The sequence below is a fragment of the Vanessa cardui genome, chromosome 9 (assembly GCF_905220365.1).
Source record: "Vanessa cardui chromosome 9, ilVanCard2.1, whole genome shotgun sequence".
Lineage (NCBI taxonomy): Eukaryota > Metazoa > Arthropoda > Insecta > Lepidoptera > Nymphalidae > Vanessa > Vanessa cardui.
Window position 1 is genome coordinate 169295 of NC_061131.1, and position 17025 is coordinate 186319.

Below are 17025 nucleotides of genomic sequence, written 5' to 3' on the forward strand. Positions count from 1 at the left end.
CCACGTGGGAAATCTAATACGTGACAGACGAAATTCTGCCAAATGTGTATCCACCAGACCGCACTCGAGCAGCGTGGTGGGATAAGCCTGAAATCTTCGAGGACTCATTAAGAGGACTTTAGGAAATTTTCGCAGTTTCTTTTATGTAAGACTAAAATCAAACATGCGGAGTTCTTTCGAAGGATTTTCCTGCTAGTTTTTGTTTATGCGCCCATTCCATACGTCCTTTAGCTTATACAAAGGGCAGAGATAACAAGCAGTCTACGCAGGGATTGTTATTTTTATTGTCTTTTATTGTTTCTCGTTAGTGTAACAAACAGCATTACACGCTTTTGTAGTTTTTCTATTGATTGAACGGAAACCGTGCCGGTTATTAAACACGAAATTTATTTCATATCTTTTTTGTTCCATATTTGAAATAAATTGAGACTCACTGACTTCTTCTAGCAGTCAATTCTAAGACTGGTCAAATGTGCAGAAGATGTTTCAGGGCTTAAGTGTCTAGAAGTGTAAACGCTCACTCCTCATTCCTCACTGTCATAATATAATTCGACGGAAATTAGACACATCCGTATTTCAACAAATACCACTGAGAAATATATAACTCCGGGTCGCAAAGGAGAATTTCGTGACTAACTCTTTCTTGTTACGGCGGTCTAGGATTTAAACTTGCCTGATGTAATCTCGTGATCTAAGACCTAAGTTTTATAATATAGTTGTTACACCAAATTTACAAAAAGTTAGATATAAATGAAGAATAAATCCAAATTAAAATAAGTACAATTTCCTAATGAAAACAAGCGCTTCAAAAATAAACTCAGTGATTGGAATTTTTCTCAAACAAAATATACATACATACATGTAATTGTTTTTTATGGTTGGCGGACGAGCATATGGGCCACCTGATGGTAAGTTACCATCACTCATAGACAATGAGGCTGTAAGAAATATTAACTATTCCTTACATCGTCAATGTGCCACCAACTTTGGGAACTAAGAAATTATGTCCCTTGTGCTTGTAGTTACACTGGCTCACTCACCCTTCAAACCGGAACACAACAATACTGATAACTGTTTTTTTTGCGGTAGAATAACTGATGAGTGGGTAGTACATACCCAGACGGGCTTGCACAAAGCCCTACCACCAAGAAAATGTTCTATACAAAAATCAACGAATACGAACTCCAATATCTACTATATAATCTCGTAATATATAAAATGTTTTGGTTAAATTTTACGCAATATTTAAATCGATTGATATGCATTTTTAAAATACTGGTCATTACTCAAATCTCAGCCACACTTCGATGCGTAACGCAAATTGACGCTGAATATGCTTTTATAAGTCTTAAAGCGACTCAATAAGAGAACTTTACCATTTATGAAGCGATTAAGAACATTATTTTGTTTGTTTTGGAGGATGCTTGCCGTTTAGTCCCATTTAATTTTGTAATAAAAATTGTTAGTGAAACGAGGAAAAAGACATTTCAGAACACGTTTCTTGCCCACAACTCGACCCTCTGTCTTGATTGAAATGTCTTGTTTTTCTTATGAGCTGAATAGTTAACAAGATGCAAAAATCACGCAATCCTTTCAAAATAACGTTCTAACATTTGAGGTTAAGTATCTGGGAATATATTAAAGATTCAGAACATTCTCTATTAATTCGTGTTGCAAGGGAATTAAGTTTTTGGTGTCAGCCTATCCGTCAACAGGAAGACGTAGCATCCATTTTCCAGGGAAATTGGTGTGACAGGGTTGTACCGTGTCAACACAGTTGCCGTATTCTTGCAGTGTTAATGCATTATTTCAATGAGATAAACGAAACGAAAAGAGTCGAGATGGCCCAGTGGTTAGTACGCGTGCATCTTAACCGATGATTGCGGGTTCAAACCCAGGCAAGCACCGCTGTTTCATGTGCTTAATTTGTCTTTATAATTCATCTCGTGCTCAGCAGTGAAGGAAAACATCGTGAGGAAACCTGCATGTGAAAGATTTCATAGAAATTCTGCCACATGTGTATTCCACCAACCCGCATTGGAACAGCGTGGTGAAATATGTTCCAAACCTTCTCCTCAAAGGGAGAGGAGGCCTTTAGCCCAACAGTGGGAATTTACAGGCTGTTGTTGTTGTTGTTGTTGTAAACGAAAACTGATAATGATGACAGTTTGAACAATATCTAAACTTTTCATTATAAAACGCCGCAATCAATTTGATGACTATTCTGTTTGTTTGATGGTGACAGTCTTTGTGTGTGTGTTTAGTGTGTTTGCAAGTAAATACCAGGCTTTTTAATTTAATCTGTGATCACATAAAGGAGAGAACAACCTTTCGCGTCCAATTATCGCACTGCTTGCAATTAGTCGTTTTATTCTGTATTCGTTTAATTTGTGATCAAATAAAACAATATTGATTTGCTGAATTTTCTTTGTTCATCACTCGTTTATCAGAGAGCGCTCGTCGAATCAGCTTTACATTATTACATACGTATAATAAAATTGGTGGTGTAAATAAAATAGCCCTTTTTTACTCAGTGCATATTTACGTATACAGGGTAAATATACCAAAATAACATTTTTATCTATCTGTCCGGTTAAAATCTGTTACGGGGACAGATAAATGATTTAGTAAGGAGTAACGGGGGTAAAATGTCTTTTTTTTATTAGATTTATACGCGTACAAAGTAGCGGGCACAGCTAGTTAAAAATAAGTTAAGTTTAAAACTGTGTCGAGCTACCTTAGTTGTTAGACTACGTATATCTATATCTCCTATATACATATACACGTATATATAAGTTTTATTTGCTTATTCTTGTTCATAGTTCATCTCATGTTTAGTTGTGAAGATAAACATCGTGAGGAAGCCTGCGTGCGTTGGATATTTTACTTCAATACGTGTAGTCAGCGGCCTGTACCATACACATCGTGATACTCAATGAAGTCTTTGTGCAAAAGTGGGACACCTAAACACATACTCGTACTATCAAGAAGCCTGGGTCGTCTTCCTGAACAAAATAAATAATTTTAGGTTTAAGCAAAAGCTTTGTTGGTTACATATTACGTGAACATTTTTAAATCATTTATTAAATTTTAATTATGTAGTTAGAGGGTACATGTGTACATGAAAATTTTGGAGAATAGTATCACCTTTTTTTACTACCATCAATTTAATCTTTAACACTTAACTGTAATACCGGTCGACCAAGCAGGATATATCAATTTAAATAATTGTATTAACTAACGTGGCTTTGTATTTTTTAAATGTTGAAAAAGAGTAACAACTGAGTTTTTTGCCGGTTCTTTTCGGTAGAATCTACTTTCAGAACCGGTGGTAGCTTCACTTAATTGTAAAATGACGATTAAAACGTGCTTGTAAAAGCCTACCTGAATAAAATTTATTTTGATTTTGATTTTGTAAATCAGTGTTAATTATTTTATATTAAGTGCTTATATACAACTAACTATGTATACAAAACATTAATACACACGTTATTCCAAATAGGTCACAATCGTAGAAGCTATCGCAGAACACACACACACAAAAGAAAAACTAAATTGATAACTTCGTTCTCTTTCAAATCGGCTAAATAAGAGAAGATGAGTTCTTGAATCGAAGTTTAAATATCAATAGTGCCATATCTTAAAGCTGCCGTTACGGCGTCTCCGATATACCCAATAGTCTAGTTCTTACATTCAAAGCGAGTTAAGTGTAAGCGTTGTAACTTTGGCACTTGAAACATGAAACTCGTTTCACTTGAATGTTGTTGGAAAGTAGATTTGGTTCGGAAACTGTTTTAGAAAATGGAACTAATAGATGAACCTGGTACACACCGATAGGGTGAACTTGTATTGTCATAAAACTTTGCTCTTCCTGACCGAATCTGGCCTCGGTGGAAGTCAACTGCGCAATAGAAATTTTATAGCATGACCAAGAAGAAATGAGACGCAGCAAAAACTAAAGGAGTTTGTATGGTTTTGAAGGAACTGGGTGTCTTCAAACGAGGCGTGAAGAGCCATCTTGGTTGACATGGCGAGGGCGATTAGTCCAGTTCGTTTTCGCTGTCTGTAGTAACCGTCCTCGTGTTTTCTTGTTGTTGTATCTACTACCACTTATCATCAGGAGTGGAGTCTTATGCGTACCTGGATTGTATAGATCTATGTGTCAAACTTAGGTCTGGATCTGCAAATTTAAAAGCTCCACATTTGACACTATTCGTTCTCTTAATTCTGATTAAATGAACAGGTCAACTTCCAACCACATTATCATAAACAAAAACTTTTACGCTTTTTAAGAAAGTATTATTAACGAAATTGATTGGATTTGTGGAGAGTTTCGTCTGTATTTTAGCATGTCTTATACATAACTAACTTATCTATTTTAGTAATTTAGCGCAAATAGTTTGATAAAATCGCATCCGGGTATTTGCTGAGCGGGAAGTCAATAATTATTTACACGACCACAGTCTGATGCCGCGAAACGGAACGGTGAGGCTATAAATGTTTAATTAGAATGTTTTCATTGTTCCAGAACGTCTGAAGTTCCCCATTCATCTGTATGACATACGACATTATCTTGTTTGAGTTATAGGCAAATTTTAGTTCGCAAAATTGGAGTGCCTACGTCTAAAGCTAGATTCGGTAGATTCGTTCATTTTAACCAATATCGATAAGAATAACTATTAAACTGTGTTATCGATCTTTTATTTACCTCATTATTTAATCAGATTTCATTTTTTGGATGAAATATGAGGAATATGTCAAATAATTCATCGGCATCGGAAATATGATAGGTAAAGCAAACGAATTTAGAGTAAAAAACGCCGACCTATTAGATGCTCGCCATCTGAACCGATAGTCTGAAAAGATCAAAGAATATACAGTATCGATGAGAGGAGTCTAGTTCAATATATAATAGTATAATAACATTTGTTTGTTAATGTTTTTTATTTATAATAGACAAGGGTGACAATAAATGGGCCACCTCCGTGAACATCATTACCCATTCAGATTGGCATTGTAAGTTATGTTATTCCTTACATCGCCAATACGCTACGAACCTCGGGAACTAAGATGTCATCTCAATTGTGTTTGTAACACTAACTCGCTTCTCATACGGGAATTTTATAATGTTTTCGCCAGACAAGGAGTTGAGAAGAAAATGGCTGTTTTTTATTGTTATGAGGCCTATCCACTTTGAAGAGGTATAAACGGAATCTATGGGTTAACATGGACACCGGGCACTCAGATGATACTCGTAGTATACAAACGCCAGGTGCCAATAGCTGGTTCAGTTTAATAGTATTAATAGTATTATAGTTTTGTTTTCACTTATTTTAAATTGTCTACAGTTTACATCTTTAGAGTATTTAATATTTTTATTGAATTTAGTGGTTTCATGTAGTTGCATGTTCTTATTTCCAGGTTTCATCACAATTTGAATTTCCAGGTATTTTAATAAATCAAGGCTCGTCCGATTGCAGTAAAGGTTTGATTCAATAGCTATCTTATCCTCAGTGTTAAATTTTTGTGAAGAAAGTAAAATGTGGAATATTCTAAGTATAATTGTATACTATATAGTGTATACTTATACACTAGCAACATTTCATTATATTATTATTATTATCACTTACTTATAATATAATATATTGTTAGAAGAAAATTAAAATCACAAATAGCAACATTGTAACCGGATATATAAGGACGACGGTTGGCGATAATCGTCTATCCGCTTAGCTGCCAGAGTATTTAGCGATTTGCCTGTCATAGAATGAAAATGTCTATTGGCGGCCATTGAAATATTTAAAAAATATCATTTCGTAATTCTATTTCCAGCGAGGATCTGATGATGATTAATAAAAAAATAAAACTTTAAACTGCCAAAATGATAAATTAGATACTAAATGTAAAAAAGATAAAGAGATATAAGATACAGTAAATTTGATTAGAAAAGTATTATAATAATTTATAAGACAAAAGTATTATAACATTACAGTGAGCTTATTTGTCTACACGCGTCTCTTAAATTCATATAAATAAGGTTAGTAGTGCCATAAGGCAAATCATTTCGAGAGTGATGGCTCCATTACGGAGCATTATTAAAACAGATGATTCAATTAAAGAAGCAGAGTATTTACAGAGTCCCGTTTGTATTCCGGGAACGAGAAAAAAATGACCTCTATCGTAATGTTAGGTCGGGTTCGCTGCCGTCTGATGTTTGAATCATTCATGAAAGGAACTCACATTTGGCAGCGGTTTTTTAAACAGACCAAAAACGAGCGAAGAATAAAACATAAATTATACGTAACTGCTTCGGATAGCGCAACCGAAATGTGAAATGCTTTCGTTTAATTAAAAACAATGTGCTGGCTCTTCGCTTTTAAAATCGTAATCTATAGTCGTTTATTAGCTGAGCTGTTATCTCCAAATCACTGGATAATATGGCGTTACGTTATAACAGAATTATGATTCCACTTTGTATTACATATATTATAGTAAGCATTTGAATTAATTACATTTTTTAAGAAACTATTTTTTCTAAGAAATACTAAATAATATTATATTGAGGCACATGTCTGCTTTCGATTCTAATTCGATGTTATGTGCTGCTGACGTGGTTTTGAATCAGCAATCTTCGCTTAGATGCGCGTGTTCTATCCACCGAATGATATATCGTAGAATAAAAAAAAATAAAGTTAGACTATTAATAATAATTTTAATTATTATGTTAAAAATACTATGTTGGTCGATACAAGACTGTGTGTAATATAATTATTTGATATTATAGTATTACTAGTATATTATATTTAAAATACATAGATATTATGTTTAATGTTTGTGCTAGTGCCAGAATCAAACCTGCGACTTACAACATCTAGAGGAGGAGACTACTGCGCTATGGACGCTTATTTCATTTAATTACAGTATCCAGTCTGTTTAAAATGAACGGTGAATCTAAATTGTAAAATCTACATCATTTTATATTAAAAATCTGGAGAGACTACGGTCGAATGCGCTAATCACGAACTACCAGTCCGATTTCAATAATTATTTAAACGTTGAAAAGCCCCTTTATTAAAGCTATTTGCTATAGAACTGTAGGTTTCGATTGCAAGTATATTGCTGAGTGGCGGATATTTTTATATGATGAATAGGTACCTAACAATGGGGTTATACAAAGATGTAGTGCCAAGTGAACGTTATATTACTATATATACATATATATACAATTCATTGCATATATAGATGTCACCTGAAATATATGATTTAAAATTTATAGTTTCAATTTGTCTTTAAAGTCGAATATTCCAGACGACATCTTTATTTACTGGGTATGATTAATTTAAGGGGTGTTATTTGGTATTTGGTCATTCTGCTCATAGTATGATCAAATCTATTATGAATTGCCATTTGTATTGTTTCCAAAATCGTTGGTCATTTGTGCTCCATTCACCAGCGCCCCAACGCGTCTCTGCTGTCGTCGGCATAAAATACGAAGCTTTTCATGCGATTCGATATTGTAACAACTGCATGGGATGTGCAATCTTCCAATTACAGCTTTTAAAATGTGATTTTTTGTAAATGTACTGTTGTAATAGATAGATCCCGTTGAGTTTCTTTCGCCGGTTCTTCTCAGGTGTTAAATTCCAAACCGTTGATAGACTTTGGACTATCAATAAGCAAATGTACTACAATTTTGAATAAAGATTTTTGACTTTGTAATGAAAATTTTGAAACGTAAAACTTACATTTACATACATCAGCTTAGTCACGCTTTAATCTGGAACACCATAAATACTATATTTGGTGGAATACTTGATGGCAGAGCGGTATGCATACGTGTGTACACGTGCCTTTGGTGTTCACAAAGTCCTTGTATAAAGTTTTAATAAATGAATGCGTCGCGTGTAGCGTGGTTGTATCCGTTTTCAATTCCCGGACTTGTTTGAACGTCTGGCCGCTCCGATGATTCTTGTCGAAGTGGACACTCCACTGGCTCGGTGAGCCGGCTTTGAACTCGGTTCGCAAACTTTTATTTTTTACATTTCGTTTAATTTGATGGAACTCTTTTTATTTCAAGTTTTTTAAATTTATACACTTAGTTAGTTAACTTTTGTGGGATTGCTTTAATAAAAATGTAGCTCTTATTAGTGTATCCATGTCTCTTGACGAGTAGAAAGTATTATCTCATTATTAACCTTGACTAATAATAATTAAATAGTACTCAGCCCAACACATGAATTCCGCTTAAAATTACAAGTTAAAACCTCAACAAACTCCACTTCTCGCGCAACTGACATAACTGGCATCAATGTCGTATATTATTAAAATGATAAATTATTTTAAAATACATTTATTTGATAGAAGTAATCGTTACGAAGCGAAACCTACTAGTCTGTATGGAAAAAGTAAAAACTAACCCATTTACATTTAGATTACGTTGTTTAATGTTAGGTTAGTTAGATTAGTAGTAGAATATAATTCTATTTTTTTTAGTATATATTACGTATATGATTGCAGAGTAACTGTATATCTGTAGGATTTCTTTTTTATTATGTGAGATAAAATTATTTTGATATTTTGTTTTAGTTAATTTATTTTGAAAATACATACAGTAAATTAGTGGTATATTATGAATGGAACCAGAAGCCAAATAAATAGTTTGTGTATACGTTTAGTTTAAGTAAATACCTGAATAGTTCGCATGGAAGATTAAACTACAAACTGCTCAAGATATCCAAGGTCTGGTCTAGCAAGTGATAGGTATTAATTGGTGGCGCTTGTACTGATTGTCCAATGTGTTCAAGTTGTGATGGCAGGAACGCGAGCGGCTAAACTATACTAGTTTGCTTGTATACTGTTCTATATTCAACACATTGAAAGTGGCTGAAAGTATTTAAAACAATAAATAATTATAGATAAGTTAAATATATGTCGTCGGTTGTTTTCGAACTTTGAACTTGGGAACCTTAAAAAAAGAGCGCACACCTTTCTTAAAGGCCAGCAACGAAGTTGCAAGCCCCCCGATGTTGCAGATGTCTATAGGTGGTGGTAGTCACTTTTTATAAGGTGAGCCTTCTACTCGTTTGACCCCTATAAAATAAAATAAAAACTTTTTTATAATAATCTAAAGCAAGGAAGAATATTTTATATCCGCTTGCGTGTGCAAACGCTTATTAGTAAGGAGATAGAGTGCCGTAGCAGAGAAAAGTGGCAAGACGGTATAAGAGTCGTTGTTACCCCAAAGCGCACCAAAAGAAGTTTAACATCAAAAATACTCGAGAAGGTTATAAGTATACTCGAATGTTCGGAACCCATCAAACCGCTCTGACACCAACCCTCCTCCTGAAGAAAAGGGATCCTATCAGCAGTTTAATTTTATGTTCATTACTTTTTTTACTTTGATATGATTTCGAATGTGAATTATACAGAAAAGAATAACTCCTGCCTTCGACTAAACAGTTTATCTTTTTCATCATTCATGTATATTACCTTTAAGTTTTATTTTTATTATTACGTATATACGTAATGTATAATACTTTATTATGTAACTTTTCATTTGTAACTTACAAACTTACAGCTTAAAAAAGGTCTTTCTAAAAGTGTTCTTAAAAACTAATTTAAAGATATCTTTTAGTGTCTGACCTGAGGGTAATTTACTTTTTCTTACTTCTTCAACGAGGTATTACGTATACGGGTGAAATTCGATGATGCCTTTCTGTGCATATAAAAAGAAAAAAGCTAATCTTTCTCATTTTATAAAATCGGATAGAAATGTGAGTAAAAGGTTATTAAAAAGTGATCTGCTGTTTTTTTGGGTTAACCCGATATCTACCCATCGAAGTGGTACAGACATATTCCATGAGCTAGTGTATTCCATGAGTATATTACATATTTTTTGAGATATAACTTATCGCGGGCGTTTTTCAGCAATGTTTGTATGGAATATTTTTAGGTTTCAAAAATTGCTCCAGAAAATTGCGAAGTAAAAGTCTGTGACACCAAATATTTGTCTTCAGTTAAGACACGGCAAACATATTTATACTACATATAATAAAATGAATATAATACTATATAGTGAAATTCAATTTATTTTATTTGAACACACAAAAATTTCACAATAATAATCGCAACATTTTGTAATTTGGCAAATATTTTCGTAGCTATTTGAAAACATATTATGACTTTTAAATATTATGTTATTTTGATCAAATTAAACAGCAATAAAGGCTAACATTTTATTATTAATTGCTGTATTGGTCCATTGGGTAGCTGACTTGGACCTTGGCCTCAAGGTTCAATACCGGATTGGAAACGTAAATCGCTATTTAAGTATACACGCCAATAATTTTAAACCATACCCTTTATTAAAATAATATCAAATTTATATCTATTTTTATAATTTAATATAAACAACAAACATGTTTAATTTTATTCAAACTAACTTTATTCGGATACGATGTTGTTTTAAAACTTTGAATTAGTGAGATAATAACACCCACAAGTACGACGAAATTATGAAAATCTACATTTTATAACGTATGGAAACAGGAATAATGTAAACCATTCTCTTTTCGGACCGACCGCACAGATTGTGAAACGTTTTTTTTTTTAAATTTCAACTTCCATCTAGTTTTGGTGAAAAAGCCGCGTTTGAGATTATTCAACTTAAGTAGAGCGTGATAGTATTATATAGTAATTGTGAATCAACTCAGCCGCTTGAAAGAGCAACGGAAGGGTGCGGCGGAGGCGACCGGAGTACCTACTCCTCAGGCCCGCATCGCCTGCGGTCTGCCGGCCCGGCTACCCTTACGCGCTCGTACTGACACACACGGTCGGAACACGAAAGTAATAAGGCACTTTGTCAATTTATTTTAAATCACATATTGAGAAAACTTTTAGTTATAAAGTGGCGTATTATTCGATAAAAGATTATAAAACACAGTCAAAACAAGTACTTCGCTAACTCGACATCTAGTAATCGTTGATCACAGTCTAAATAAAAATTCAAAATTTATATAATAAATTATTATTAATTTATTATTCACTATTTGATAGCAGCGAAATAGCAACTTTGTATTGTTAATTTTGAGGTTAGTTGAGTCAGTGTTGCATATTACATATGATTGGATGGTCGAAATTCATAAAAATACAAACATACAAATTAATTCAGATGGAATAATGAGCAACTATACGAAAACAGTATTTTCATATTATGTTAATGTCATTCAATGTAATGATAATTATTAAAATATTCTTAATTTATGATAAGAGAGGTTGCGACAACGTGTTGTGCGAGCCGGCGCGTTAATGATGTATTATTGCGTCGGGCGATAACGCGCTCGACAGCCAAATTAGTTTACGACGCTAAAGTTCGGTATCGCTGATAAATCCCGACAATCCTTTTTGACAATTGAGTTTTCCTTCCCTTCCTCCCTCAAGAAACTAATTTACCTTTCCATTGTTCCTCCATATTTGCGCAGTTATTACATTTGGTTTGATCAGATACAAAATTGCCTGTTCGGGACGAAGGCCCTTTCTCTTATAAGATTTATCAGGGAAACTTTGTTATCTGTAAGAATAAAGTTATGTGAACCTGCTATGGATTACCGGGCATTATTTATTTAGATGAAATACGTCAGCGGCCCGATTCTGTAAGAATTCACTTTGAACCTCACTCGCGAAAATTTGACAATTCGTTTACGGTGTCACGCCACACGTGTATCCCATACGTTTTAAAATTATCAAAGTCAATGTGGCATATCAAAATAAACTTATACATTTTACGCTACTGGTCTTTATAAAAAAACTTATATATTTTAAACTGTATAGTGGTTAATTTTCCGGCTACATATTCTATGGTTGCCTCGATTATAATGTAGCTGTTTTATACTCGTACCAAGTAGAAACTACACTCCGATCAGAAATTACATAAAGCCGTCAGTCTTGAATCCCATCTCTCTCATTTGGGACTACAATAGGCTAATTGACTGGTTTTTAAAATCCATTTTATATTATTTAGTAGAGGTTAAGGAACCAGGAAAAGGTTTTTTGAATAAATTAAGTATTATTTTCAAGTTTCGTTAGTAAATAACCATTTTTAAAATCATATTATACACTGATTACAATAATTCACAATTTATTTTTCGCATTGTCAAATAGCCTATTATGATCCGCAATAGATTTGTAAACAGATAAAACATTTTTCTGTCTAAATATGAAATTCTTTTCAAATAATTTTCAAAACTTTCACTTGTTTTTAGGAGAAAGGAATATCTTGTTCCATCACGCTGCTCATTGAAAAGTGAAGCTTACGAACAAACATATAAACCAGAAGAAGTAAGAAGATAAATGACGGCGAGAATATAATGTCATATTTTCTTGACGTAATGATTTGGTTCAATTTTTAAAATAAAATAATAAGCACATTGATTCACCAGGATAGCCATGCATGTAGCGCTACTTATGTATATAACCCTTCTTGCGGTGAAAGGTAATATAAATAAACACAATTTTTTAACAAATTATGTACCAAGTTTCAAATATAGAATAGTAGCGGAGTAGTAGTTGGATGGTTTTTATTTCATAATTATATTCATTTTATCAATGTTAATTTGATCAGGAATAATACAGTGCTTTGATTAACAATTATCAAACGAAATATCCAACACGTTTATTAGCGATTAATTAACTAAATACAGATAATTTAGCTCTTTAAACAAACTGTCAGTTAGAATGTTTCTTTCTTTTAATATTTTTAAAAGTTTCATGTATCACCCGTATTACACATACATATCTACTTACGAATATGAATGGTGGTGCTATATATGTGTGCTAATTGTAATTATAATAATTGATAACCGTATAAAGGGAAAATAATGCTAGTAAATCTTTTAAATATAATATTAAACGAGAAATAACAAAATATTTACCAAATAATCTTCTAAACACAAACTTTTAGCTCAATTTGAACCGCTGGAAATCCTTTATTATTAGGAAGAGTGTTCACTGTATTAGGAAATTATTTTTCACTTTTATAGACTGTACATAGTGAAATAACTTACCTGAGTTTTTTTAATATAAAAGATGAAAGAAATACTTGAAGTATTTCTGTATGTAACTTGATGAAATATAAATAAATCAAGCAGTTGAACATTTCCTCTAAAACTTCCACATTGTATTTGAATTTGTAACTCAATATAGAACGTAATTTAATTGAAAGATGCCTGCAATAACGCTACGAGTGTTGTAGCGCTGGATGCGTAGCAATTTGCTACGTTTTTGTTAAACTAGTTTTATTCAGACACATGGCCTACGGTAAATATTAAATTTAGTATTTATACGTATTATTTCAAATGAAATTGCTTGATTGATAGTTTGTTCGTACGACTATTAGAAGGATTAACTTTAAATCGATTGTTTTTAATATTTAACAAATTTGACGTATTATGATATTTTCGAACTCAAGTTGTCAAGTCTGGCAGCACCTCAGAAATAAATTTAGAGCTTCTTTCAAAACTGTAATGGAAAGTTACGAATCATTTGATTCATATTTTTTATTAAATGCTTTTTTTTATTTTTTTTATAGTTCAAATGTTAATTTATCTTAAAACTGTAAATGGTGACCTCTTTTTGTTTATATTTATTTGTATATTTTTATAGTACTTTTTAACTTTGCCATCTCGTAAATTCAAATCGTTTATAAAAAATACATTGGTAAAAAAGGCGTATTATTCGATACAAGATTTTGTAGATGATAAAAAGCGTGGAATTAATACCTGTTGACTTCCAGGCAGGATATATTAATTTAAATAATTGTATTAACTAACATGACTGTATGTATTTTTAAATGTTGAAAAAGAGTAACAACTACTGAGTTTCTTGCCGGTTCTTCTCGGTAGAAACTACTTTCCGAACCGGTGGTAGCTTCACTTAATTGTTATATGACGATTCAAGAGTGCTTGAAAAAGCCCACTTGAATAAAGTATATTTTGATTTTGATTATAATAAATTGGTTGTACATTGTTTTAATTTAATGTAAAGTATGTTTACATAGGTATGTTACATAAGCTTATTGTATATTATGCATAACTTTTATGTAAGCTGGGGACTCAAACAAATTAACATAATATGGTTTACTTATTAAATACATTGATATAAGAAAATATCAAAGTGCTTACTCGCACTTAAACATAAAAATTCAAGTTGTTTTCGACGTATTGTATTCCGCAAGTTTTTTCATTTCTTTTTATTTTAACCAGAATGTTGTTGAACACTATCATACAGTAAATACTGATTCTTTTGTCGGGATTTCTTGGTAAAATCTGTATTGTTACTCGAGTTTAACTTCGCGTTCAACTTTGAAGTGTGGCTCAACGGTACTTGTAAGAGCTAACTTAAATATAAAACTCGCATTTGCTGAACATATTAATTTTATTACTCATTTTTTTATTCTTTATGTGTATATAATAATTGAACTGTGAATAAACTGTTTTCTTCAAAACTTTGAATAACAGGCAACATAATATCTTCTTAATTATTTTCTCTTGCCCGAGTCCACCACTATTAAATAATTACTTATATGAGGAACACTATGAACTATCATGTAGGGATCACGCACTAAATTTTATAAAAAATGTTGTAAAGTAAATTAAAGTAACAACCTGCACATTTCCCACTGCTGAGATAAGGCCTCCTCTTCCATTAAGGAGATGGTTTGGAACATATTCCACCACACTGCTCCAATGCGGGTTGGTGGAATGCACATGTGGCAGAATTTCTATGAAATTCGACACATACAGGTTTCCTCACGATGTTTTCCTTCACTGCTGAGCACGAGATGAATTATAAACACAAACTAAGCACATATATATAGTGGTGCTTGCCTGGGTTTGAACCCGCAATCATCGGTTAAGATGCACGCGTTCTAACCACTGGGCCAACTCAGCCCAAAAAATGTTGAATATACCTATAATGAGTTAAACATTTTTCTTGAATGACTTATCTATAAACGTCTTTGTAACTGAAATCTTCCACTTGCAAAATAATGAATATTTTCTAAAACAAATGTAAATATATAGCAGCGGTATGTTTTCTACAAACCAGCAAGCTACCGAGCTTGCCTGTACGTGAATGGCGCGAGCGAGTTACAGCTGACACACTGTTAGTTATTGTGGACACATTTGCTAATTAACTTGCAAGCCATATGCTTTCTTATCTACCTTACTCAATAGAATGATACACGATCCAGTTCGAAAGACAGTTCGAGCTACAATAAATCTTCTACTGTTTCTTGTTTTTGCAATGGAAAGCATCTCCAAGTGATTTAAATAATCCCGCTGAGTTCTTTCGCCGGTTATTCTCAGGTATGAGCTATTTATTTTCGAACCATTTGTAATTTTATTCCCTGATAATAAATACTTTTGTATCATATCTATTGAATAGAAAATGAGAGAAAATTAATGGGAGAGGAAAATAAGAGGAAAAGAAGAATTTGATCAGCCGGAACTGCGGTTTCTCTACCAGTGCACGCGAATAAATCAAGTGTAGACTTTTTATTAATAATACTTCCCTATTACACGTGGTGAAACAAAAAGTGCGAGATGGCCGCGCGTAAATAAATCAGCGCCTACTTATAAAGATGAACACCGATAATTGAAAATTCAACCAAGCGAAGGATTTAAGCTGAGCACAGACGGTTCGGGATTAGCGAGTCTGTTCTCACGTTGAAGATATAGCTTCGTATAAAAATGTAAGAGAGATTGACACAGAACATGATAGAATGAATGGAGGATATGAGAGTGAAAGGAAGATTACAATAGTGTTATTTATTGTGACATGGATGTATGTCATTTATAAGGCCCGGAGAAGTTTGGCACCTAGAGTTGTAGATTATATATGCATTAACGAGAAGTGCTCGGCAAGGTCACTCGTTTTCCCTCTGAGGAGAACTCTGCCGTACCAAATTTAATTAAATTTTAAAGAAATTAATAGTGTTTATTTTAGTAATACAAGTGTAGGCATAAGAAAAGAATTGTTGTTCTCGACAGTTCTAAATCTTGCGTAATATGAAAATTTACAGAGAAGAAAGACGCAATGGTAAGGAGCGATGTGAGCAATATTAATGTTCAATCCGAAGGATTATTGCTTGGGTTGTATTCCTAGAGATCTTTGTATCCAGTATATTAAATAAAAACAGGAAAAATGTAATTAAAAGTCAATCACTAGATACATAGTTAACATGATGCTCACATGTTACAAGTCCTGATAGTTCGCTAACGACCATAATTATTATGAAGAGTTGTTCGCACACGACCGCCGCGCAGACACTGCGAGCGCCGAGCGCCGTCAAAGGGAACTTCACTAATTAGCAAATAAAGCGAATTCAAGCGCTGTCTAAACGTGCAACTTTTTGTATTGTTTTTATGTAGCGCTTATTACTTTAGAATAGGTAGCGCTTTTTGTGCACAATAATGCGCCTCTTTTTACGATAATGTTGCTATTAGTGCTTATCATTAAACTCGTTGATTTTGTTTCTTTTAAAACTTGAGGTTAGTCTTCACTTTTAATTAGAGTTTTACTGGAGAGTGAAAAGAATTATAATTAATATTTTTATTTATTATTTAAAATAACAGCAACAACAGCCTGTAAATTACCACCTTGCCACATATGCTACCGCGCTGTTCTATTGCAGGTTGGTGACATATACATGTGGCAGAATTTCTATGAAATGAGACACATGCAGGCTTTCTTACGTTTTTCTTCGGCGCCGAGCACTAGATAAATTATAAACACATATTAATCACATGAATATTCAGTGGTGCTTGCCTGGGTTTGAACCCGCAATCATCGGTTAAGATGCACGCGTTCTTACCATTCTTTACATTGGTCATTTACATATGACTCAAAATTTTAAATGGTATATTGATAAGCTTTAATCGTGTTCTTTTGAAATGTTCTGATTGAATAGCATAAAAGAAATCGCAATAATAATAAGATTCTCAAATGAAATTTCGATTGTTACTCTAT